At 37.3% G+C, this 27928-nt stretch overlaps 1 long non-coding RNA gene, 1 other non-coding gene and 1 pseudogene across 2 annotated transcripts; 2 read left to right on the forward strand and 1 right to left on the reverse strand.

The window, feature by feature from the left end:
- The first annotated feature begins 7198 nt into the window (after positions 1-7198).
- Positions 7199-10652, forward strand: LOC140021464 (uncharacterized). Its single transcript, XR_011825264.1, has 2 exons — positions 7199-7720; positions 10338-10652. It is a non-coding gene; the product is annotated as an uncharacterized lncRNA (long non-coding RNA).
- Positions 10653-11646: 994 nt separating this feature from the next.
- LOC140016893 (uncharacterized) overlaps positions 11647-27928 on the forward strand; it is a 174315-nt pseudogene continuing 158033 nt past the window's right edge.
- On the reverse strand, positions 11901-12007 carry LOC113719636 (small nucleolar RNA R71). Its single transcript, XR_003454944.1, has one exon. It is a non-coding gene; the product is annotated as a small nucleolar RNA R71 (small nucleolar RNA).

Genomic DNA, 27928 nt, shown 5'->3' on the forward strand with positions numbered 1-27928 from the left:
CTAATGCTATACTGACACTTTTGATTATCACAAAAAAAAAATTTTGTTGGCAGAGGGAATGCTATAGCAGCATGGTTTTCCTGACACATTTGAATGTTGCTAAAGATTTGAGGCTATCCCCACATTGGAAGGGACAACACTCGCCCTAGGTGTGAGGATAGATAAAGTGTCAGGTTAGATTATCTATACTGACACCTTTAAATGTCGCTAAAGGCCATTTTTGTTTTAGTGTAGAAAGAAAATGTCGGAACTCTTTGGTGCATTGTTTTGTAGAGACATTATTTTCATTGAGTGGTTAGCTCTATATTTTCTTGACAGGTTTTAAAAACCTTTTTAAGTTTTTTGAGTGATTTATTAATCGAAGAATTTTTTATACAGTTTAGGAAATTTTTAGGAATAGGTTGATGTTTAAACAATTATATGGATACTAACCTCAAAATGTCCATCCTTGGTTATTGTTAACCTCAAAATATCCCTCCAAACATTACAAAAAATATTAGAAATTGGCTTTAAGTAGATGTGGTTAAATATGTGACTTTTGATTTTGATTCAAATCAAAATTAAGCATGTTGTTGCTGAATTCTTAAAACTTTGATGTATTAGTGTGCGAAGGTATTACAACCTGTGATGCCAACAATTAGAGAGACCAACCAACCAACTTGATAGGTTTCCAAGCTTAAAGTGCATAAACTTGATAGGTTTCCAAGCTGATAGGGAACCATTGCTTGAAATCCAGCTCCAGATAAATTCAGATACCTTAGACTTCTGAGAGACCCAAAAAAATTGGGAATTGGAATTCCACTGAAATAATTTTGACTTAGATCAAGGAAACACAAGTGAGTCAAATTTTGTAACGAATGACTGATTTTACCGCTTAATGGTGATTTTTCCTCCTCACCATAAACATCAATTTCAGGATCAGGTCTCTGAAAGTGAAGTTGAATCACGCGGCCACTTCGGTTGCTACAAACAACTCCTTTCCATTTGCAGCAATCAACGTCGTGAATCCAAGACGCGAATCTACCAGAGGGATCTTCCAAGTCTTTCTTGAAGTCCATAAGAGCTAGTTTCTCACTTGCATGGCAAGTTGCATTTACGGTTTTGCTGGAAGAAAAAAGTAATATTATTGCGAGGAGTAAGAAAACAGAGAAATGGCTTGATCCACCCATGATCATGTGAAATGTCGGAAGAAATACACTGCACTTCGGCTATGTTGCAGATAGATATATAGAGCTTGCAGTGGTCGTCAAATTATGTTGGAAGAAATGCACTTGCACTTCAGTTCAGCTAAAGTTAGCCAGTAGTCCTCAAATTATTGAAGCCTCGAAGAGACGTTGACAGTTGAAAGCATATTTCACTTTTGCTGCGTTTACATTGACAAGTCAACAATGTATCTCATTTATGATTTGAGGTCATGATGTAGTGGGTCTAACATCCGAGTGGAAGTTAGATTGGAATCTGATTTCGAAAACCGGGAAGATTGCTTTAGTAGATTCGGGAGTGATTGTGCTCTAAGGGAAATGTGAGACTGATCTCAAGAAGGCAAAGACAAAATGGGGCATTCGGGTGCTTCCAAGATAGAAAAGATAGTGATAGAAGAATCGACAGCTGCTCCTGCGCTTACTCCAATCAAAAAGAAAGGAGTGAACATGTGGTCTACCCGAAGGAAAGTCAAGAGATAAAGTTGGTACCGGCATGGTTAGAGGATTCGAACAGCTGGCAGGATTGGTTTAGTGTTAGCAATTAGCATAAAGCGGTTATGCGACAGCTTGAAGTTGATAAAACTTCGATTCTAACGTTTTTGGCTTCATTATTGAGAAATTTTAACCACAGAAATGATTTGAAACAATTTACGAAGAAAATTACATAAACATAAAATTAACAAGTTAAAATGAGAATTGGGATTGGGGGAGAGGAAAGTTCTTCTTTTGTCTTTTTTTTCGATTTTTTTTATAGTTTTTGTGTAAATTACATTGTTCAAAGCCAGATATTGCTACGAGAGATAAATTCACTCGTTCTAAGCACATATATTAGGATTAATATTTTTGTGGTAACAATGCACTAAAATTAGTGGAGCCAGAAAATAAGGAGAAAAAGGAACATGAAAGCTGTTTTGATTGTTCTACTTTTGTACCTATGCTTTAATACAAATTGTAGTATCAAAATAATTTATCAGAGGTGGACATAGGGTGGACAGGCAGGGGCAGCCGCCCTCCAAAAGTTTTAAAAATTTTAAAATTCTCCCTATAATTTTAGTTGTCAACTAAAATTTTATTATGTTATCCCCCTAAACAAAATTATTTTTTTCGTAATTTCTTTTGATAAAGACTAGCAATTAGTTTCCTTAAAAAAGTATACCATTAATAGCTACATTACTATACAGTTAGTATTATATTTGAATAACAATTATAAAATATAAAGTTTTCTTTTCTCCAAGTTTCTTATTATAACAAACCAACTCTTAGTTTCTTTGATAACTATAATTTTACAATAGCAACTAAGGTAATATTGTATATGTTACATAGGAAACCAAAGATACAGAAAACAATATATATATATATATATATATATTCTGGCTATCATACAAATTTAAAAAGTTTCAACTATGATTTTGGATGCCTTACACTGACAGTAAATAGAATGGCATAGAGTCTAATTTTCACATTTTTCTTTACACATTTTTTTTTAATTTCTTGTTTCTAATTATAATCTATTGAGCTTTCATTTTTGCTTTTAATATGCTTTATTTTCCATAATATCATTCATGATTCGTTCCTACTAAACTTTTGAATTCGTCACTAATGCTAATGCATATTTTCAAGGGTAAATACATCAACATAACCTACATATAAAGACGATTAAACATAAGAAACTTAATAATTCTGTTGATTTAAATCTAGATATATGATTGTTATACAAATCATTGAGAATAGCTTATTGAAACTTTAAAGTATAGATGAAAGCCGTCAAAGGCTACGAAATATATATTTGTCTTTAAATAAAATACAAAGAAGAAGACGTCAGAGAAACACCTACAAGCTAGTAAAGAAAATCGTATTAAAATTGTTGTAAAGAAGCCAAAAAAATACACTAGAAATAATTGGTACTCTTTCACATTGGCAGCTGACGGGATGCTGTCTCCTCAAATTTTCAAGCAAAGGCATAATACTTCACCGAAGTGACGAAATATCTGATTGAAGCCTCAGAGAGACTTTGACTTGGCTATCAACATCTTTGGAAAGAATAACCCACTTCTGCTCGGTTACATTGACAAGTCAACAATGGAAAACTATTGAAAAACTCAAGTTTTGTTTCTCATTTATGATTTTAGGCCATGATGTAATAGGTCTAGGCATTAATTTGAGTGGAATTATGATTGGAATCTAATTAGGAGAAGAATGTATTCATTTTTGGCCTGATTAGTGACAAATAAAAACTCGTATGACTTGTTACTAGTCTCAGTCTGATTTTAATAAGTATATTTAATGTACAAGAGAAAGATCCACAAAGAACAGCAGGAAGAAATATTCTAGTTCTCGTTCATCTCCCCAAATTGATAGTTTTATTTAATTAATCATCTTGTTCTCATGCACCACAGTAAGAACAGTATCAGACTGAAACTAATGTTTCATGGTTCGCACTTCAAATTTTCTCCAATAATTGTTGACAATATAATTTGTTTCTACGCCTGAAAAAATTTGTTTCAAAAAAGTACATCAACATAAAAGTGACATATTAAAAGTAGAATTGGGATTGAGGGGAGGAACGTTCCTTTTTCATTATGTGGTTTAGAGCTAGATATTGGCCCCAGAGGTTAAAATCACTCTTTTTAAGCTCATATGCTAAGATTCAACTGTTATTGCTATCACTAAAGCACTCATTTAGTAAGATTTTTTTTTGTTGCACAATGTAGTAAAATTAGTAAAGTTGCTTTGGTATACTTTTGTATTATTCTTTTAACAATTTAACGAATCTCATCACTTAAGCGTAGACTTTGTAGGAGTTAAATCAAGATTATTATTATTTGTTAATTCCTATGTGGTTGGTCCTAGTTTCTTAGTTACGGTTGGTTTCTTAGTTATGTCGGTAGTGGTTTTTAAGTCCTAATCCAGTTGTATAAAAGATTCCCTTTGTGGTTCGGAAGCTAAGTTTTAGGAAACTAGCTGATCTATATATACCACTACAAGTAGTCTTGTTTAGTGCACCATGAGTTGAGAAGAATAAGGTTGATTGGTGCCTCCTAGAGCTCTGCTTGTTTCCGTCTCTTGTCGTTGCTTTTTCCTTCGGTTTTCGTTTCCGCTGTCATACTTATTTCTTTGACTTTGTAATTTGTCTTGATTTCTTTATACTGTGGGTTAGATTCCTACAAAGTGGCATCAGAGCTTAGCTTGAGATCTTGACAAATTAAAATATGGATCCAAATTATTTGCACAATTGTCATGTTTTTATCTTCGATGGTAAAAACGATTTTGAGGTTTGGAGGTCGATGATGAAGAATTTTTTTCCAAAATATTGGAGTTTGGAATATTGTCGAAACAGGATATACGGAACCGGTAGAAGGTATAAAATCATCAAGCGATACAGTTAAAGAATTAGAGAGAAATAAATAGTTGGATGGCAAGGCAATGTACTATCTCAACACTCAAGTCCAGTTGCATGTTGCCAAAAAATTTATACATGCAAATTCGGCAAAAGAGGCTTGGACAATTTTAGTGAACTCAAATTGAGGTGCTACTAAAGTGAGAAAAATCAGATTGCAGGAACTTAGGAGACAATTTGAGTTGGCCCAGATGAAATCCATGGAGTCAGTTAAAGATTTTATTGGTACAATTAAAGAAATTGTCAATGATATGGAGTCCAAATGTGAGAATTTGGAAGAGGTTAGAGTTGTTGAAAAAGTTTTGAGATCTCTAATTGACAAATTTCACACCAAGAAGACGGTCCTTAAAGCCACAAAGGACCTTGACATTTTGTCACTTGCTGAATTGGAAGGTGAATTGCTGACGTATGAGATGTCCCTGAATCAGCAACCATCGGATATAGTAGAGGAGGTGTTACAAGCCAAGGTGGATCACCCAAAAAGAAAAGAGGAGGTGAATCGTATGGACACAAATCAAAGGGGCTAGAACTTCAGAGATAGAGGACGTGGAGGCAAAGGTAACTTTCGTGGTCGTGGAAGAGGTAATTATTTTGACCAACCCGAAATAATTCTAATAGGGATAAGAAAAACAATCAACAGCAAAGTCAAAGAAATAATTTTCGAAGGCGTGATAGATGTAGTATCCAATGTTATAATTGTGGTAAAATTGTCATTATCAGAATGAATGTTGGTCCAATAAAGAGGTGCATGCTAAAGTGGCTGAAAATAGTAGTGATAGAGAGGAGACCTTGTTGTTTTCTAGTTCTACAGCTGAAGAGCTTATGAAGAATGATTGGTTTATTGATTCTAGTTGTAGTAATCATATGTGTGGTAAAAAGGAGATGTTTTCTGACCTGGGTGAATCTTTTCATGCATCTGTGAGATTTGGAAACAATGAAAAAGTGCCTGTTCTTGGAAAGAAAAAATCAGAATTATCTTGCAAGATGGGTCTTCGAATTATATTTCTGATGTTTTCTATGTGCCAAGTTTATATCATAATTTGTTCAGTTTGGGACAACTGTCTGAGAAAGGTTATGATCTGCATTTTAAATATGGCGATGGCACCATAAGTGATGAGAAATTGGGATTAATTGCCAAGGTAAAAATGAATCTTAGTCGTTTGTGGCCTCTTTCTCTTAACTATGGTGATTTACCTTGCTTTAATTCCATGACTTGTGATGATTCTTGGTTATGGCATATGCGTTTGAATTTTGGAAGTTTGAAATTTCTTGCAAGAAAGAAATTAGTTATTGGGTTGCATTCTGTTGAGTTTCCTGATAAGAAGTGTGAGTCTTGTATTTTGAGAAAAAAGCACAGGGATCCTTTTCCAAAAGGCAAGGCTTGGGCTAATCGACCGCTTGAACTAATTCATTCAGATTTATGCTCAGTTGAAGTTCCTTTCAATGGTGGTAGTAAGTATTTTATTACTTTCATTGATGATTTCAATAGGAAGACATGGGTGTATTTTTTAAGAAATAAATTTGATGCATGTGATGTGTTTAAAAAGTTCAAATATTATGTAGAGAAGCAAAGTGGCTACTTTATTAAAATTTTGAGAACTGACAGAGGCACTGAGTATCTTGTTTGTGATGACTATTTGACAGAAAGTGGTATAAAACATCAAATGACAGTCAGATATACACCTCAGCAAAATGGTGTAGCAGAAAGGAAGAATAGAACTGTGATGGACATGGTGAGATCTATGATGCACTCCAAAGGTATTCGTAAATCCCTTTGGGTAGAAGCAGTATATTGTGTTATTTATGTTTTGAACAGGTGTCCTACTAGATGCAATTTTGGAAAGACTCCACGAGAAGTTTGGACTCGTATGAAACCGGATATTTCTCACTTCAAGGTATTTGGTTGTCTTGCATATGCGCATGTTTTAGATCATTTGAGAAAAAAATTGGATGATAAAGCAGAGAAGTGTTTTTTATTTGATATAGTCATGAGACTAAGGGGTATAAGTTATTCAATCGAAAGACATGGAAGGTAATTGTTAGCAGAGATGTAACTTTTGATGAACATGGAGTCTGGGATTGGTCCAGAAAAGACCCTGAGACATCGCCAAAGTTGATAAGTGAATATTTAACATATATTTTGTACAAGTTTGGCATGAACTTTTGGTATGTTTTGAGGAGATTAAATGTGAGGATCTCAAAATTTCATTAATTTTTGAAAATTAAAATCAAAATATTATTTAAATGTTGAAATTATTAAATAATATGTATTTATATTTAATAATGTGTATTTATATTATTAATGACGTTTTCACTTATAAAAATGTTATATTTTAATTTACATGAATTTTTAAAAATTTATTTGACGGTTCGTGTTCAACTAAGCGTTAGGGTAAATTTTTGCGCACTGACGCGCAATGTAGCCCTAAGTTGAAATGTGGGATATGTAGAGGTTATAAAAATGTACAACTAAGCTGAGGATATGTTAAATGGGGAATTCCTACCAGTAGATAAAATTCTCGCTCGTAAACGCGATTCAATTCAAAAATTTCCCACCATTATTAGCATGCCCAAAAGTCAATTAGACTACTCCCTAGACTACCCCAATTTTCCTCCCATCTTGTCACCAGCTACCACCCTTTTCTTACCCCTCTAAACTTCCGCTCCTCTGCTGCAAGAAGAAGCAGAAACCGCTGCCTTCCAAGCTCCAACAGCCTCTCATCTTCAGCCACTCACACCCAGTCTTCAAGCTTCCATTTTCAGCTTCCACCTCCACTTCTTGCTGCTGTCCAGATCGAGCAAGAGGAAGGAGAGGATCGTTGTTGCTGCTGCTACTCTCGCTGCTCCTGCCGCTGCTACTACTGCTGGGTTGTTCGGACCAAGGTGAAGGAGAAAAACCAGCTTCCTATTTCTTCCTTCCACCAATCACAGAACCACCTCAAGCTCACCAAAAACCCCAGAACCCCAGCCCTCTTCATCTTCAGTCGCTGCTGTGCTGCTGCGGTGACTGGCCAGATCGAGAGGGAAACAGAGAGCAAGGGAGCCGGCTGATCCTCTGTGGTTCTAGGAGCAACTTGAGGAACTAGACAATACATTTAGCTAGTAAACAACCCACTTGAAGGTAACAAACTCCAGCTTAGCACCTTAGCCAAAAATTTCAGATTTTGCAGCTTGTGGTTCTTGAAATGTTAACTTGCGTTGGTAAAACTTGTTGGGTTGCTGAACCTCTAAGCTAATGATTGATGAAGCTAGAGGTGTTTTATGTGTTTATATGTGTGTTTTGTGTTGATGGTTTTATTGTTGAATTAGTGCTTAAGGAAGTAGATTAAAGGTGCATTATTGCTAGAAACTTCATTGAGCTCTTGAAGCAAAAGTTCCGATTCTGTCCCTGCCAAGACCGACCTTTTTCATGCGAAATTCTGAGGTTTTAACGGCTTGTATTTGATGTTTATGTGTTTTTGGATTTGTGTGTAAAGTTTCATTGAAAGATATTGAGGTTTGGTTGACCAAAGGTGATGAATTCCAAAACCAGCAAAATCTAGAAATTTTTCCCGTATGGCTCAGGCAGCCATTTTGTTTCGATCATAACTCTGCCCTCCGACGTCGAAATTGAGTGCCGTTAGCGCCATTAGAAACTAGACTCTTCCAGCTTTCCAATGGTGTAAAATTCACGTCCTGGTTCCACCTGAGTGAACCGTGGCAGTCTTTTAAAGTCACCTGTCCTGCTCCACTGGTTCACTGGAAGCCAGGATATGAGCTGCACTTTGTTGCCAGATTTCGAGCTAGTTATGAGTAGAATTTTAAAACAATTTCTTCTGAAAAATTGTATCCCTATGAGTGTAGTTTCCAACGCTACCAACCATGCTCAAATCTAAGTTGAATTGAATGAGATGTGACCAAAAAACGAAAACTGCTCTGCTGTTGAACCAAACTGTCCAAATTTTCCCAGTTTGTGTTCGAGTTTTTTATCTGATTCTTGACAAGAAATTGAGCTTCATGGATTGTGTAAATGTTAAGCTGAATGTCTATGGTCATTTGAGCAAAAATGCACCACTTTCGTAGTTGAAATGATGTTGAGGAATTGAAGGAAAAGGAAGGTATATGTTGTACAAAGATTCTGGAAATTTTTCAGATTTTAGTTGAATTTTGGGGGTCAATTTTGACAAATTTTTGAACTACTTGGGCTGTATACATGTTAACCTATATGGGTAGTATTGTTTGGGTGAAAATGTAGCTTTTGGGTAGTTGAAAAATTTTGGATAAATTGAAGGGGAAATGGACTACTTGCTACCGAATGCACCTGAAATTTTTCCAGCTTTGAATGATAATTGTGAACTGTTTTCACGATAACTTGAGCTCAAATGATTTGTGTATTAATTAAGGGGTTTGTATAGCTCAATTTGGGACAAAAATCTAGTAGAGGTTACGTCCAAAAAGTGGACCAAAATCTTATTCTTCAAGAAGATACCAAAACAGAATTTTTGTTTGAAATTAGAAATGGTTTGATGTTTGGATTTCATTGTGGGTAAATGTGGACCAAAGTTGTCCCGAAAATGTTTTCTAGCATTAACCGTTGTTACTAGGTCCATTTTGAGTTGATAACCTTGAATTTTATTAGACCAAATGCCCTATTTTGAGGAATTTGTCAAATCTGGAAATTTTCCTAAAAACTCAAGTTTTTGCCTTCATGAAAAACATTGGACTGAATTGGTCGTGGAATTTGGCAAACTTAAGGAGTTTCTATTTTATAGAAATTCTAACGACTAGTTTTACTTGGTTTATATGATTGCCTCTTAAAGGAATTTCCCAAGATATGTTTGGGAAAAATTTGAGGGGAAAATTCCTCTAAATTGTTTAAATGTGATTTTTCTCAACTTGTGACACCAAATTAGTGTTAAATGGCTTATATGATTCTAGAATTTGGATGTTGGAATATTTGACGAATTTAGCAAGTGTTTGGGTTTTAAAGAAACCTCAAAATTTAATTTCACTCGATTTGTGGATTTCACTTTGAGAAAATGATTAATACTAGTTTGGGATTTTGAGTGAAATTAAATGCTAGTTGACTCGAGTTAAATTCGCCAACTCAAAAGTGGAAATTTATGTGAATTATTTGTATGATTCTAGGAGTTGGTGAAAAGCACAATCTCAATCAAAGATTGGAATTCTAGACACTTCACTTGAGGTGAGTGTCTCTTGCATGAATCGTGTTTAACTGCTAGTTGAACTACTTGTTAAAAGTACTTGCTAGAGATATCATGAAATGTTACATGCTATGTGATTGCGTGAAATATCACAAGTACAAGTGTTGCAATGTCGATTGGAGCGTGGTCTCGTCGACTAAATAAACCAAACGGATGCACGTACCACGCTCTATTGCAGTGGGAGGTACCTCTCTGCCGTCTTGGTAAAAGTGCTTGCAAAATTCGTGTTGGAGTCGGGCCCGAAAATAAGGGGGAAGACGTTGCTAGGAGATGTGTAGATTAGGGAAAATGTCTACATGGAGTTTAGGTAGTGAAAGTTGACGGAGTGTCAACTACTATAAATTTTCTGATCAAGTGCGTGGACTTTGGCTCCTGAGAGCCCCGTATCCTTTTCTTGTCATGTTATTTCGCTTTCTTAAATTGTTAAGTGCTTAATTGTCTATTTGCACTTGTTAAATTGCCTTATGTGAATTGCATGTTTCGAGGCACCACTGAGCTATTGGCTCATCCCTTCCAAATTGTTTTCCTTGACAGGTTCTGAAATGCATGAAGTCTTGGAGAACTAGAACAGAAATGTTATATTTTGAATGCCCACTTTTGTAATTGTACTTTTGGAAACGTTAGTATCTTTTGGATGATTTTTTTTTGTATTTTTGGGAGAATATGAATCCTGTGGTGCTTCTGTGCCCTGGATTAAGAACTTTAAATTGTAAATTAAGTTGAATTTAAGTATACTAAACTCGACGTTTTCGTTGGTACTTGGAATTGTGTTTTGGGCTGTATAAGTTGAATTGTATGAATTATTTAAGTACGTGACTTGCTCGAGAAGTAAGGTTTATTTTCGATTTATATTTGGTGAAATTAGTTACTAGAGTGCGTGAGTCCTAGCGAGAGTTAGGCAGGCGACCCGCCAACCCTATGGTTCGCCTTAGGGAGAAGTGGGGCCGCCACATTAAAGCCATATTTGAACTCTTTTTAGTGACAATTGCTTAAATATTGTTTAAGTGTTCAAAACTTGATAAATGAGTGATTAACGCATTAATGTTGTGAAATTGTGAAGGATATTGATATATGAAATTCATGCATGAGATGAAGGAAATGTAAGAATCATCTGAAAGATAAAAGTACAAAAGAAACTAGGAGCAAAAATGAAGAAAAAAAAAGAAGTAAAAAACTGAAAATTGACCAGTACGGATCCGAGCTCGGATCCATGTGCACAAAGGGCAATCCGAGCCCTCGTCTGTACTTCTGGAGTAGTGGATCCGAGGTCAGATGATCCGAGCTCGGATCCATAGAGAAATGCCTCGGATCAGCAATGATCCGAGCTCGAATCATCCTTCACCCCTCGGATCCGAGGCTCGGATCTGTCTCTCTCTTCTGCAAGCGGCACAGTCATTTTTCTCATCTTTCGCACAACTTTCCAACTATATTGGGGGAGAGAATTCGGTGGCATGTGCTTCTGCAACAAAAAGGAAGACAAAATAAGTTATTGACAAGTCAAAACAACATATCTTTTGACTTTCTTTACAAAATCTGAGTGGTTGAAATCATTAAGAAGAAAAAGTGTCTTTCTACCACCTTTTATGCAGAAACACAAGGAAGAAGCCAAAGGGACCGGAGGTAGCTAGTTTATCTTCTAGTAACAATTTTTCTCTCTAGTTAGAAGTTCTTGAGAAAGCACTTGAAGATTTCACTGTAATCATCTTGTACAAGACATAGCAGAAATTTGAGGGATTCACCATTACGAGATTTTACTTTACTGGGAACACAAGGTTCTCAAACTAGTATCACAAGGTCAACGGTAAATGCTAATAATTTTGAGATTAAACTATCACTGATTCAAATGGTACAACAATCTCAATATGGAGGTAATGCTACCAAAGATCCAAATTCTCACTTGCCAACATTTCTTGAAATTTGTGATACAATTAAGTTTAATGGTGTTAGTGATGATGCAATTAAACTTCGATTGTTTCCATTTTCACTAAGGGACAAGGCCAAGGTTTGGCTACAATCTCATCCTCCGAACACTTTTACTACTTGGGCTAAATTAACTAATGTTTTTCTCAATAAATCTTTCCACCTGGAAAAACTGCTAGACTAAGAATGAATATAACTAGTTTCTCTCAACAGGAAGGAGAGACATTGTACAAAGTTTGGGAGTGCTATCAGGAATTACAACGAAGATGTCCTCATCATGGTTTACCAGATTGGCTAGTGGCCCAAACATTTTACAATGATCTCATCTATCCAACAAAGACGCATGTAAATGTGGCAACGGGAGGAGCATTGATGGGAAAGACAGCCGAGGAAGCTCAACAATTGATTGAAGAAATGGCTGCTAACAACTACCAATGGGCCAACGAACGAGGTAATACGAGGAGAACCGTGGGTATGCTTGAAGTAGATACCTTGAATATGTTAAGTACAAAGATGGATAATGTGGTTAAGATGCTTAATAGGCATGTTGGTTCTAACTTTAATCAAGGAGTAATTGTCGCATGTTGTACTACTTGCAGCGAAGATCATGATGATTCTATGTGTTCTAACAGCGAACAGGTTCAATATCTTAACAATTACAACAGTCCACCCCAAAACAATCCATACTCTAATACCTATAATCCAGGATGGCGTAATCAAACTTTGGATGAAAGGATCAAGGAAACCAACAAAGACCAGTTAATCCACCGGATTTTCAACCGAAGCAACCAATTCTAGAGTCTAAACCAGCTTAAGAATTGGCAATTGAGAAGCTGGCAAATGTATCAAATGATAAAATTGAAAAGTTAGCCAGTGCCACTACTCAACGGTTTGAAAGAATTGAAGGAATGATGGACCAACTCACTAATATGTATCGAAATATCGAAGTCCAATTGAAGCAAATAGCTAATGCGGTCAACAATCGCAACCAAGGGGACTTACTTAATAAGATTGAAGTGAATCCAAGAGAACATGTGAAGGACATAACCCTCCGTAGTGGTAAGGAAGTGGGGGAGAAACTTATAGTTGAAAGTGAAAGAGAATTTAAAAAAAAAAAAGAGAAAATAAGCAGTTGAATGAATTAGGAGAAGATGGCAAGAAAATCAAAGGAAAAGAAAAGATGGAAGAAAATGAACCACAAATTGGAAATATAACACCAATTCCTCCACCAATGCCATTTCCGCAAAAATTGAAGCTTTCGAGAAATGACAAAGAATTTGAGAAGTTTGTCAACATTTTCAAACAATTACATATTAACATTCCTTTTGTTGATACTATTTTGCAGATTCCTTCATACGCAAAGTTTCTCAAGTAGATAATGACTAAGAAAAAGAAATTAGTAGATAGTGAGCCAATTGCATTAACGGAAGAATGTAGTGCCATTATACAAAATAAATTGCCACCAAAGTTGAAAGATCCAGGGAGTTTTACAATTTCTTGCACTATTGGTAATGTAGAATTCTCTAAAGTATTATGTGACTTTGGTGCGAGTGTTTCATTGATCCCTTTAACTGTGGCTAGGCAATTGGGGTTGAAAGAGTTAAAATGTACTAACATTTTCTTGCAATTGGCTGACAGGTCAATTAGACATCCAATGGGCATATTAGAGAATGTGCTCATTAAAGTGCAGAAATTCATTATTCCTGTTGATTTTGTTGTTTTAGATATGGAGGAAGATGTCAATGTACCCATTATACTTGATAGACCATTTCTGACCACCGCAGGTACAGTAATAGCTATTAAAAGTAAGTTCAAGTTCCAAATTGGTGAAGAAGAAGTGAAATTTGATTTGAGTAAAGTGGAGAAGTATCCCTCTTTTACCGATCATGTTTATTCTGTTGACATATGTAATGAATTGGCATTAGAGATGAGTCAAGTTAATCTTGATGATGATTCTCTTGAATTTTGTCTTAATGGTATAGGCTTACAAGAAGAACAAGTTGAAAAAATGACTGAATTTTTGCAGACACAGGTTCCTTACAAGAGGAGAAAATCATATGAGGAGTTAGGACTGAGCAAAGGGCTACCTCCACCATCGTGTGAGTAAGTTTCACGGCTTGAGTTTAAACTACTGCCTAAACACCTCAAATATGCATTTCTTGGAGAAAAAGGGACATTGCTGGTAATTGTCAATGCAGCACTAGATGAGAAACAACTAGACAAACTCTTACGTGTTTTGAAGAAGCATTTAAAGGCTATAGGATGGACGATTTTTGATATCAAGGGAATTAGTCCAACTATTTGTATGCACCGGATTTTATTAGAAGAAAATTCTAAGCTGATGGTTGAAATTCAAAGAAGGTTAAATCCAAATATGAAAGAAGTGGTAAGAGTAGAAATCCTTAAATGGTTGGATGCAGTTATAATTTTTTCAATTTTTGATAGTATTTAGATTTCTCCTATTCATGTAGTGTCAAAGAAAGGGGGGATAACCATAATACGTGATAACAATGATGAAATGATTCCATTTAGAATTGTGGTTGGGTGGCGAGTCTGTATTGATTATAGAAAACTAAATGCAGCTATTAGAAAGGATCACTTTTATCTTCCTTTTCTTGATCAAATGGTAGAAAAATTGATCGGATATGAATTTTATTGTTTCTTGAATGATTTTTCAGGATATAATCAAATAGTCATTGCATCGAAAGATCAAGAGAAAATCACATTCACTTGTCCTTACGGCACTTTTGCATTTCGAAAAATGCCTTTTGGACTGTACAATGCACCGGCCACCTTCCAACGATGCATGATGGCAATTTTCTATGATTTTAATGAGAAAATTATAAAAATCTTCATGGATGATTTTTCTGTATTTGGATCTACTTATGAACATTGTCTTAACAATTTAGATTTAATTTTGCAGAGATGTGAAGAAACAAACCTTGTATTCAATTGAAAAAACTGTCACTTCATGATTTGTGAGGGTATTGTTCTAGGCCACAAAATTTTTTTGAAACATATTAAGGTAGATAAAGCCAAAATAGAGGTTATTGAGAGAATGCCTCCACCTACCAATGTGAAAGGCATTCGCAGCTTTTTTGGACACATGAAATTTTATCAACGGTTTATTAAGGATTTCTCCAAGATTGCTAAACCTTTATGTGAATTACTTGCAAAAGATGTTCCTTTTTACTTTAATGATGAGTGCTTATTTGCTTTCAATAAGTTGAAGAAGGAATTTATCTCCGCACCTATAATAGCATCATCGGATTGGAGCTTACCATTCAAATTGATATGTAATGCAAGTGATTTTGCAGTTGGAGCTGTTCTTGAGCAAAAACATGATAAGCGACTTCATGTTATTTATTATGCAAGTAAAATGCTAAATGAACCACAAGTTAACTATGCAACAACAGAGAAGGAGTTGCTAGCAGTGATATTTGTATTGGATAAGTTTAGATCGTATTTAGTAGGATCTAAAGTTATCATTTATACCGACCATGCAGCACTCAAATATCTCTTAAATAAGAAAGATGCAAAATCTCGACTAATTCGATGAATTTTATTATTGCAGGAATTTGATTTGGAGATCAAAGATAAAAAAGGATCTGAGAACTTAGTCGCTGATCATCTTTCTAGACTGAAGAACATGCCTCAAGAAGACCATTCATCTATTAAAGAAGAATTTCCATATGAGTTTTTAATGACAATTTGTAAGTCACCATGGTATGCTAATCTAATTAACTTTGTAGTTAGTTGAGTGATACCAAGTGATTTGAATTCTTACCAAAGGAAAAAGTTCTTATATGATGCTAAACATTATTTTTGGGAAGAACCATTCTTTTACAAATATTGTGCAGATGAAATAATTAGAAGATGTGTTCCGGAAGAAGAGGTATATATATTTTAATACATTGTCATACCCTTGAAATGGGAGGTCATTTTAGTACAACTAAAACTATAGCCAAGATATGACAATCTGAATTTTATTGGCCTATTATGTACCGAAATGTTAGAAATTGGGTTAAAAACTGTGATCAATACCAAAGAACTGGCAATATTTCAAGAAAGAATAAAATGCCTCTGACTATATATTTGGAAGTTGAACTATTTGACGTTTGGGGTATTGATTTTATGGGACAATTTCCTAACTCATATAATAATAAGTACATCCTTTTAGCAGTCGATTATGTCTCTAAATGGGTGGAGGCCATTTCTTCACAAACTAATGATGCTAAAGTTGTGCTTAAATTTCTTAAACGAAACATATTTTATAGGTTTGGAGTCTCAAAGGCAATAATAAGCGATGAAGGTAAGCATTTTTGCAATAAAATTATTGACACTTTGTTACTTAAATATGGATGTAGGCATAAAAAGCCACTTCCGTATCATTCTCAAGCCAATGGTCAAGCGGAATTGGCCAATCGGGAAATCAAAATCATTTTGGAGAAAACTGTCAACCGATCGAAAAAGGATTAGTCAAACAAGTTTGAATATGCTTTGTGGGCGTATAGAACGGCATTTAAAACGTCGTTGAGAATGTCTCCATATAAGGTTGTTTATAGGAAAGCGTGTCATTTACCTGTAGAAATAGAATATAGAGCTTATTGGGCTATTAAGGCTATTAATTTTGATTTTAAATCTGCAGGTGAAAAGAGAATGTTCGAGTTGAACGAATTTGAAGAATTGCGATTGACCTCGTATGAGAATGCAAAGATTTACAAAGAAAAAGTAAAATTCTAGCATGACAAACATATTTTTCCTAAGCATTTTGAAGAAGGGCAAAAGGTGTTATTGTTTAAGTCAAGACTTAAATTATTCTCGAAAAAACTGAAGTCATGATGGTCCGGACCATTTGAAATAGTTCGCACATTTCCTTATGAAGCGGTGGAAATAAAAAGAGAAAATGATGCCCCATTCAAAATAAATGGTCAATGATTGAAACCCTATTTGGCTGGAGAAAAGGTTCCTAAAGGAGTGATTTACTCCTTAGGAAACACAATGGAGAGTTAAAGAACCTATAGGAGAGTCGAGTTTAACGACTCTAAACAAAGCACTTGTTGGGAGGCAACCCAATAATAATATTGTAATTGTGTATTTTTTATGAATTTCTTAAATTTTGGTGTGATGAAATTGACTAATTATATATATTTCATTTGTTGAGCAAATTATCCGGTTGGCCACTAAACTTTTGCGATCGTCGAGTTTTGGTCACTCAACTATTAAAAATCTGGTTTTGGTCACTCAAATGTATAAAAACGAGATGCTAGACCATTCTGTTAGATTTAGCCGATAACTTCATCGATGTGTCCGTTTGCTCGATTTCCAATACAAAATGCAGGGTCAATTTAGGAAGTTGAAAATAGACCTTTTTCTTCTTGTTGTATAAAGCTAATAAAGATTACTTTACCAACTATTTATAAAATTAAAAAAAAAATTGTTTACAGAATAGGCCTGAAAAATAGATGCAGCTACAAATATACCATTACACGAGTAACTCTAGCTCAGAGAAAAAAAAAATAGCAGGAAAGAAAAGAAGAATTCAGCTAAAGAATAAGCACACAAACTCAATACCTGCGATACTGAATGGGCATATTAGAAGCTTTCCAAATGGCAATTTTCTCAAAAGCTTCAATGGGAAGTACAAAATGTGCATTAGGGAAATTACAATGTCCTCCACCATCAGCTTCAAACCCATAATTCGGAGCACAAAAGTTAGTCGCAGTAACAATAATGGAAGTCCCAGGAATACACCATCTCAGGTCCTCAACACACCTAACTTGAAAGCAAGCTCCACAGATCTGACCCTTTGCAAACAGGACTGTACTGAGTGCAGCTGTGGCTTTCTCGTATCCCATTTTCTCCAGGTCCCCATAACCACAAGCCCTACCAACCGGGTCTCCCGGTTCCGTGGCGGTGTAGTAGGTGGCTCTGGCGGATCTCCACTCTGTGTAGGAGGAGGGGGTGGAGGAAGAAGGGGAGTAGTGGTAGTGGGAGCGGACTAGTTAGGGTAGTGAGGAGAGTAGCGTGAATGCTACTCTCAGGTTCTAAATTGTCCTTGTCTTTTGTATTGAAAATCGTGCGGACAGACACATCGATGAAATTAATGGCTAAATCTAACAGAAAGGCCTCGCGTCTCACTTTTATGCGCTTTAGTGGCCAAAATCAGACTTTTAATAGTTGAGTGACCAAAACTCGACGATTGCAAAAGTTTAGTGGCCAACCGGATAATTTGCTCTTCATTTGTTTGTAGGAGGTACCGAGTTTCAACATCGATATTGGAGGTGCATTTGAAGAAAAAGCGACTTATTTGATGTGCATTTAATGCCCAAAAATACTATGGCTCGCACAAGAAGGGCTCGTATTCGTACTCCTACACCTTCTTCGAGTGAGGAACGAACTCCTTCACTTGAGGAGTCACCAGTTGAGGAATCCTCTTCACCTCAGTCCCCATCTCGCTCTCGCCAGAAGACTGCGTCTACTAGCCGCGACGAGCCGTCCCCAAACTATGATACCACGCGATTCGCTTCACTCGACAATCAACAGTGGTACGAGGGTGGTTTAGACAAAGAAATCATTATTGAAAAATATTTGGCACCGGAGGTGGACGACCACTACAAGATCTCCACAGCATTCAAGCGACTTGGATGGAAGGATATTCTACAGTTGCCCAAGCATTACTATCCTAATCTGGTCCGGGAATTCTACGCCAATGAAGAAGAGAAACAGAGCCACAGTGGCAACTTCATCGTCTCTTGGGTTCGAGGCAAGAGAGTGGCTCTCACTCGGGATAAAGTCGCCCAAATCGCCAAACTCAAGAACGAAGGAGAAGATGTCAAATTAACCAAAGAATTCAAGGCACGTGACCCATGGCAAGTGGGAGAAGCTGTGGCACGTCTTAAGGGTTAGTCCCGTGAGCGAGGCAGTTCGAAAAAGCTCACCTTATATGCCAACTCTTTCGAGCATAGATACCACCTGATCTTCTATCTCTTCACCTTCAATGTGGTACCAAAATGGAGTGGAAAACGGGAGCTCCGCAATAGTGACCTATACTTCCTAGATAAGATGATGCATGGTATGGGTGGGCAGCTTACTGGAAGTCCTTTGCCCAGCATCATCATCAGTTACATGCGGACCACAGCTCGCATGAGAGCCGGCGAAACTTGTTTTGGGTTCCCTTGCCTGCTCTCCCTTATTTTTGAGAAGTTCAAGGTTCCTCTTGGAGCCGAACGAGCGTTTGTTACTAGGTCCGCCGAGGAGGTCAATGCCTCGATACTCAAATCTTTGGGTATCCCTACGGATTTTGGAGCTTCTTTGGTGCAGGATGTTGGAGAAGCATCGACTTCCGCTCAGCCTCCACCTCACATTGAACCACAACAGGAAGCTCAAGAGACGGAGGCGCAGCAGACTCTCCCTTCTCCCATTCCACAACCACCACCTCCTCCGAGATCGAAATGGCAGGAAATCCTTAATGCCATCTATTGTATGGAGACGAGGGTCATAGAGCGAATCGATCAAACGGAGCGACGGATGACAGAGCGATTAGATAGATATGATCGCCGTCTTCGGGCGATGGAGGATCATTTCCATATCCGCCCCTCACCTACTCCGATTCCTGAGCCAAGGACCGACGAGGAGCATGAATATTGTGAGACGGGTGGTGGTAATGAAGAAACAGAGCTTGGCGACCCTCGACATAATTTACTCCATTTTCAGCTTTCATTTAGTTTTATTTTTTTTAGAATTGGTGCTACCTTTTTGTTATTTTCCTGGATTTATTAACGCTTTTGGAATGGTCTCACCTCTTCATGGCTATGTATTTCCTCATGTAGACTAGTACAAATTGGATGTTTGTGAGGTTCGTCGCTTCAACGTACATCACCATTTTTTTTATAGGGGAGTACTAGTTTCTTTTATCTCTTCCACAATGAGGACATTGTGAATTTTCAGTGTGGGGGAGGATTACTTTATCTTATGGGATGATTATGTTTTGAAATGCATGATTTTAGTTGTTTACAGCTTAGAAATGTTGGAATCATATTTGGAAATATTGTTATAAGGACAATTTTCTTGAACTTTTGGCTGTTGGCAAGGAGTTTTGTCCTTTTATATAGGAAAACTCTGTCAAAATTTTTCTAAAATTTTTTTCAATATTTCATTCAAATAATGGCCAAAATGTTCAATTTTAAGTGCCTAATTCTTCTATTGGATAAAATGTTATATGTATTTTGGGAAGGTTTAGTCCTCATTTGGCTTGGAATTAGTTATTATGCAATGACAGGTTGTCAGCCTGTGCAATAATAAAACCTGCTCAAATAAAAGCAATTTCTGTAGATTGTGGTGAGCAGGGTCGAATCCACAGGAATTGGGAGTAATTGTTTCTTTTCAAATTCACAGTAACAAGGGGGTGTTTTTATGCAGAAGGTGACAATAAAAGAAGTTCAAATAAAATCTAAGAAGCTACTAAAAATTAAATAACAAATCACTAAAATCAAATGAATGATAATTAAGGATCTAGCCAAGGAATAACTTCAGCAATGGTTCACCTAATTGATCATCGATAAGCAAAGGCAATTCCAATTATTTACTAATAAATAGGTTATAACTGCCAAACAAGCGATGGCAGTCAACCCCTCCTTACTGTGTCGATGATTAAGGTACGCCCATTAATCACTGCTCTAATTGAGAAATAATCCTAGGTACGCCCATAGAATTTAATTTCCCAATTGCCTTACGTATTAGAGGAGCCCTATTCTAATCAAATAACGCACTACCAGGGTTATTTTAGATTAGCCCGCGTATTCCCCTGACACGAACCCAATCATGCCAGTCGTCACTATTTTAGAGCAATTAAACAATTACGGATTTAATACCCTAATTGACAATAGACTACCCAATCAACTAATTATCTGGATCCAAAACAATCAATTAATTAAATAATCACAAGCACTGCAAATAAGGAATATGCGAATACTAATAAATAAAAGAAAAAGATAAAATTAAATCGATCTCACAATTTTAGGCGAACCAAGGCCTCCGTTGTTTCTTGACTAGAAAAGGAGATTTAGTTCATCCCGGATAAAAAAGACCCAAACAGAATTGCAGCAACAATTGTGGCCATTGTCTCCAAGAATTGGGAAAATTCAATTCGTCAAAGGAAGAAAGAAAAGCAAAGTTGCAGCAACTGATTCCATGGTTTCTACTTGTCCAGGCATACGAGAGAAAACTACGCAAGAATGGAAAATGGAAAAGTCAAAGTTGTTTAATCTCCCCAGACCTACGTAGGACAAACAACCAAAAAGAGATTCTCCTAAGGAAAAGTCAAAAGCAAGACTAAACTAAAAGATGAGAAATCAAAAGCTAAGCTATTGCTCCTATTCTAATGGCTACTGTGCGGCGTCCGCCGCCCAGTCCCCTCCAGGAGAAAGAAGACTTCGGCTCCCCTTTTTAATGCAGTCTTCGGGCCAATTACCGAGGAGGGTTGCGGTTTGATATTCCAAAAATGTCCCTAGATGCCCGCTACTTGAACTCTTTCTTGATAACTGTCAAATTGGCCTTGATTGTGATATTTTTGTTCTATTCCCTGAAATAAATGTAAATTACGAAAAGTGAGTAGAATCTAATAATTAATCCACATCAAGTCAGGTAATAGAGGAAATTAATAATAAAATAAATGATAAAATTGCAACCTATCAATTCCCTCCACACCTAAACCATGCTTGTCCTCAAGCATGAGAACAGCAAACAAGTACCAATATTTGATAGTGACTATTGCTCTATCTCACAAATTGCCAAGATACCAAGAAAAACAATAATCAAGCATCAGTGATTAAGATCCAAGAAATATCACTTTGGTTAGCTTCTAAACCACAAACTCCTCTAATTTCAGGTTAACTAATCTAAGAAAAAGGAATGTCGCATAACATTTATCAGTAAATGGTCCAACTATTAACCAAAATCTCAACATTAAATCCATAATTCGGCAAGCTAACTTTTATTACACACTAACACAACCTTCACTTTTTTCACTTTTTTTTTCTACTTTTCTCTTTTTTTTCTTTTTTTTTTGATTCTTTTTTTTAATAGTAACAAATGACTTAGTCGCTAGTCATTTGAGCCTTTTGACGCGAACTCCAACATTGGCCAGATGAAGGAGCCCGGTTACTCAGCTTCTATCGTCACGTGACCACGTACTCATAGAAACTACTATCTTTTGACGCGAGAATCAACACTTTTAGGTGCAGATCCCCGGTTACTCAGTAGTAATTAATAGCGGAGTACAGTCAAATTTATTCATAGCTAAAAATCACAAAAACTCAATATAACACAAGAACCAAAAGAAAACTTGCATCAGCTAGCCTCATTTTCAAACATGGAGAACTAAAGTTAATAACCGGACCAATTCACTAAAAATGCCAATAATCATTCCCTATGCCTAGGAAAGTTAACCAAAAATTATAAGAGTAAAACAATCATTGATATTCACCCAAGAGACGTTTTTGGATTACCACATTAACTTGGTACCCCTTTATTATTAAAACTTGGCAAAAGTAGAAATAGAAGCAATAATCCAGCATCAAACCTTGGCATGCACTTACGAGCCAATCACTAAAAAGAAGAAAAAATGAACGAGAGGTGGACAAATAACAAACTAAAAATAAAGAACTAGTATAACTGTCCCCCCCACACCTAGATTCTACATTGTCCTCAATGGAGGAATTAAAGCAATTAAAGTGAAGAGGACAACGAAACTTCCCTCTTTGAGTGGCCACGAGGTAGGCGGGGACGGTGGAGGAAACCAATGTGGTGGAAGTACGCGCCCAAGTTCTGAGACATCATACTCAATTCAACCAGCAAATGCAAAACTCTGTCCACCCAAAATCTCAACAAATAGCTCCAGTTGGCCAGTTAATGCCTTAACTCAGAATCAGCAATTTCAACATTGAGAGTTGAGGTATTTGACAATAACAATTCAGTCACAAGTTCTTGGCTGTCAATTAGACAGCCAATCAGATAGAATTACCAAATCTAGTCAAAATACCCCAACCAGTACCATTGGTGCACCCCACAGATAATGAAGCAACTTAAATGGCAAACCCAATCAACAAAATGTACATGTGAGGCACCCAAGGTCTATACAAATGTCCTAACAAAGCAGCGATTGCAATCAATAATCAGTAGTGGTCCTAATTTACTCAAATGCAGAATTAATGCAGCCCAACAATTCAATTGGATGTACCCAACCTTGACAAGCAAAGCAAGTGGCACAGGTTTCCCAAGTCAACAGGCAATTCAGAGATAACTCAACCGAAATCACAGTAGAAACTTCAAGTAAATACACTCAACATGAATAAGCCAAGCAAGTGTCATAGAAACTCCCCAATTCAACAAGCAATCACAGTATTTCAGCTCACCCAAAAACTCAACAATTCCACCCAAAAGTTGAACAAAGGCCCCCAGCACTGACCCGTAGCAGGAGCCCCAAGAAGTGAACAAATCAAGCAATAGTATTGGAAAACTCTGACATTAACAACTGAATCTCAAACTTCCAGCTTCCAATCAGTTAGCCAATAGAGTAGAATTAATCTAGTGGAGTCAAAACACCCATAGAGTTGATGAAACAATTCTAACGGCTGACCCAAAGTAATGAAAACTCCAACTTACAGTCAAAAGTAAATTCGGTCCAACTAAAATTTCAACAAATATCCCCAGAAATTTCAACAAATGCTATAGCAGATCAAAGCAGTAGTAAAGCAATAGTCCCAAGTATGTACTAATCCACCAGTTGGGAACCCCGGCCACTGAGGTCACAAACAATGGTCCCAAAAATAGCAATATTAACCAATCACCAGGATGTCCCCAACAATTAAACGAAATTCTACCACCCTCAACAAGCAAATCAAGCAGCACAGGCTCCCAATTCAACAAACAAAAAACAGGATTAATCAACTCAAAGTCCCAACAGAGAGTTCAATTGATTCCAATCATCAATCCCAGCAACATACGTTCCAAATAAGCAAGCGGGTGTTAAGGAGAGGAGGTACCAAATTTCAATTTCAGTTACTCCACCAGTACCACTGGTGTAGCAAATAATGGAAGAGGAATCGCACACTACCAATACCAAATCACCGGTAAACCAAAATAACAACTAACACTGCCAACACTTGAGAATCGTAACAATCAAAACACAAGCAAAGCTGCCTCCCAATTAGCAAATGACAATTCACAAATCCAGCCCACCCAAAAACTCGACAAATGTACCCAAAAGTTCAACAAATATTCTCAAGAGTATGGCAAACTAGGAATGAACAAGATCTGGGTCAAATATCACAACCAGTACCACTGGTTTACCACACAATTGAAGAAATAACCCCCAACGGCCAACAATACCAATTATTGAGAAACCAGACAGCACCAATGAATATTAAGAAATTGGGGAATAAATTCCAAATACCTCCACCGAAGAGAGTAGCGTGCGAGGTTGGCTGGGGCTGTTGGCAGCGTCCAAGTGCTTCGGTGGCGGCTTTGGCTCGCGATGGAGCTGCGACGGAGCTGGCTATGCGAGCAGAGAGGGACCAGCGAGCTAGAGTGGCGCGCGCAGACAGCGGAGGGAACTTCAGCAGCGGCTGCGGTGGAGAGGCAGGTGAGCTGTGATGGCGGCGCGAGGGAGATGGGCGGCGCTGCTGCGGTGAGATCGAGCTGGTGGTGGCGCAATCTGGCGTGTGGTGGTGGAGCTTCGTGCGCAGAGCAGCTGGGTTGCGCGCGAGGTAGAGCTCGGGTGGAGGTGGCGGCGGTAGCTCACGGTGGAGCTGTGGGCAGAGTGAGGGCCGCGAGGAGAGAGAGAGAGATGGGAGGGGTTGCGGTTGAAACGAGGGTCGGCGGCGTCGCGCGTCGAGGTGGAGTGGCTTGCGGCGCGACGCTGGTCGCGCGAGGGGGTGTCGATAGAGCTATGATGGAGAGAGGAAGGCGCGCGAGGGAGTCTCGGTCGACCCAGAGGAGAACAGGGGAGAGGAAAGAAAGAAGGAAGAAGAAGAAAGAAAGAAAAGAAAAAGAAGGAAAAAGAAAAGTTTTTTTTTTTTTTTTCAGGGAAAGACTCCCCCTTTTTTTTTTCTCCTTGTTACTTACTTGAAAATTTTTTTTTTTTTTTTAAAAATTTTTTTCATATATCATCTTTTTTTTTTTATTGACAAAATTTATTTTTGGAATTCAAAAGTAGAGATTAACAGGAAATCAATAATCGTTCTTGAGTTTCTTTGAATACTTACCTTTCCTGCGAACGTGACGCGGGCGCGTCATGAGGGCAAGAGAGCTCCCAGAAGTTTCTGATCGGGAGCTTCATGCACGTCACCACGCGGGCGCGTCATGACTGAAGGGCACCTATAAATCAGCAAAAACGAAAACTGAAACCCAAAATCAGTCGAATTCAAGGAGAGCACATCTAAACTACCACACGAAAATGAACAAACAATTAAAAGGAACAATTGGGTTGCCTCCCAAGGAGCGCCTTTCTTTAATGTCTTTGGCTAGACTTTATCATGTTTTGCTCATGGAGGATAAAATCTTGTGGCTCGTCTTACTGCTTCATCCTCTATATAGTCCTGATAACCCTCGTAAATAGAATAATCCTTGAGCACACGAGCTACGGGCTTCCATGGACTAGTGAATGGCGCCAAACGAGTCGATGATAATTTGCATTCTCCATTCACTCCTCCCTCACTTGCATTTATTGGTTCAAGATATCTCGCCATCGCCACTCTTAATTTATTCCTGTCATGAAATTCAAAATTGTCTGGTATAATAAAGTCAATTTCGTTAACAGGAATTGAAGAGTAAGAGTTAGGAGAATATTGATGAAGGAGTGGAGGAGATGTCACCGCATTTGGAGATTGTTCACTGGATTCTTTCACTTGAATGGGTTGCGGTTGGGGTTCCATTTCTTCTTTTGCAGCTTCTTTTTCATCTGCATCTGTAGATTTCTCATTTTGACACTCTTGCATCTCCTCATCACTAGTCAAGCAAATTGCACTCTCATTTTCTTCTAGATCAACAATGGTTTTCGAGGGGCAATTCTTCCATTTGAGAAGCCAATTGATTCATTCTGGATGTCAATAGACATAGTTGATCTGCCAGATAACTCGTTGCATCTTTCGTCATCTCATTCCTCATTTGTGTCTCCTGTTGGAATTTGTATGTATTAATAAATAATTCACCCAATTCCTGAAAAGACATACCTGACATGGACGATGGTTGTTGAGACTCTTGCTGTTGAAAATCCATTGGCCCTGTTGTATAATCATAACTGGAGTTATCCCACCATCCTTGATCATACCCGTTTGGATTAGGGTTATACCACGTTTGAGACCAGGGTGAAAAATCTCCATACTTTTTGAGTGGGACACTCAGATTATCCTGATATTCGGGGCACATACCGGTTGAATGATCCCTGGCATAACAAATTTTACAGGTTGCAGCAGCCATTCTTTTTCTAATAGATTTTAGTGCCTCTGCATATGCAAACTCAGGAAAGAAACAAATCTCATCGCCTTGCCCGGAAATAAAATCCAATACATCACCAAAATACGGAGTGTTAGAAGCCATAAACTATATCAAAAAAAAAGAAGAGAAAAAAAAATAAATAAATAAAAAATGAAAACAAAATGAACTCAAAAGGAAACAAATTAATCTGACACCAGTCCCCGGCAACGGCGCCAAAAATTGACAGGTTGTCAGCCTGTGCAATAATAAAACCTGCTCAAACTAAAAGTAATTTCTGTAGATTGTGGTGAGCAGGGTCGAATCCACAGGGATTGGGAGTAATTGTTTCTTTTCAAATTCACAGTAACAAGGGGGTGTTTTTATGCAGAAGGTGACAATAAAAGAAATTCAAATAAAATCTAAGAAGCTACTAAAAATTAAATAACAAATCACTAAAATCAAATGAATGATAATTAAGGATCTAGCCAAGGAATAACTTCAGCAATGGTTCACCTAATTGATCATCGATAAGCAAAGGCAATTCCAATTATTTACTAATAAATAGGTTATAACTGCCAAACAAGCGATGGCAGTCAACCCCTCCTTACTGTGTCGATGATTAAGGTATGCCCGTTAATCACTGCTCTAATTGAGAAATAATTCTAGGTACACCCATAGAATTTAATTTTCCAATTGCCTTACGTATTAGAGGAGCCCTCTTCTAATCAAATAACGCACTACCAGGGTTATTTTAGATTAGCCCGCGTATTCCCCTGACACGAACCCAATCATGCCAGTCGTCACTATTTTAGAGCAATTAAATAATTACGAATTTAATGCCCTAATTGACAATAGACTACCCAATCAACTAATTATCTGGATCCAAGACAATCAATTAATTAAATAATCACAAGCACTGCAAATAAGGAATATGCGAATACTAATAAATAAAAGAAAAAGATAAAATTAAATCGATCTCACAATTTTAGGCGAACCAAGGCCTCCGTTGTTTCTTGACTAGAAAAGGAGATTTAGTTCATCCCGGATAAAAAAGACCCAAACAGAATTGCAGCAACAATTGTGGCCATTGTCTCCAAGAATTGGGAAAATTCAATTCGTCAAAGGAAGAAAGAAAAGCAAAGTTGCAACAACTGATTCCATGGTTTCTACTTGTCCAGGCATATGAGAGAAAACTACGCAAGAATGGAAAATGGAAAAGTCAAAGTTGTTTAATCTCCCCAGACCTACGTAGGACAAACAACCACAAAGAGATTCTCCCAAGGAAAAGTCAAAAGCAAGACTAAACTAAAAGATGAGAAATCAAAAGCTAAGCTATTGCTCCTATTCTAATGGCTACTGTGCGGCGTCCGCCGCCCAGTCCCCTCCAGGAGAAAGAAGACTTCGGCTCCCCTTTTTAATGCAGTCTTCGGGCCAATTACCGAGAAAGGTTGCGGTTTGATATTCCAAAAATGTCCCTAGATGCCCGCTACTTGAACTCTTTCTTGATAACTGTCAAATTGGTCTTGATTGTGATATTTTTGTTCTACTCCCTGAAATAAATGTAAATTACGAAAAGTGAGTAGAATCTAATAATTAATCCACATCAAGTCAGGTAATAGAGGAAATTAATAATAAAATAAATGATAAAATTGCAACCTATCATGCAATTAGGATTTTTTACATTTTAGAAAGTATATTAAGTTAAATAAGGAAAATTATGCTTAGAATTT

Source organism: Coffea arabica, chromosome 1e, assembly GCF_036785885.1.
Source record: "Coffea arabica cultivar ET-39 chromosome 1e, Coffea Arabica ET-39 HiFi, whole genome shotgun sequence".
NCBI classification, from domain to species: Eukaryota; Viridiplantae; Streptophyta; class Magnoliopsida; order Gentianales; family Rubiaceae; genus Coffea; species Coffea arabica.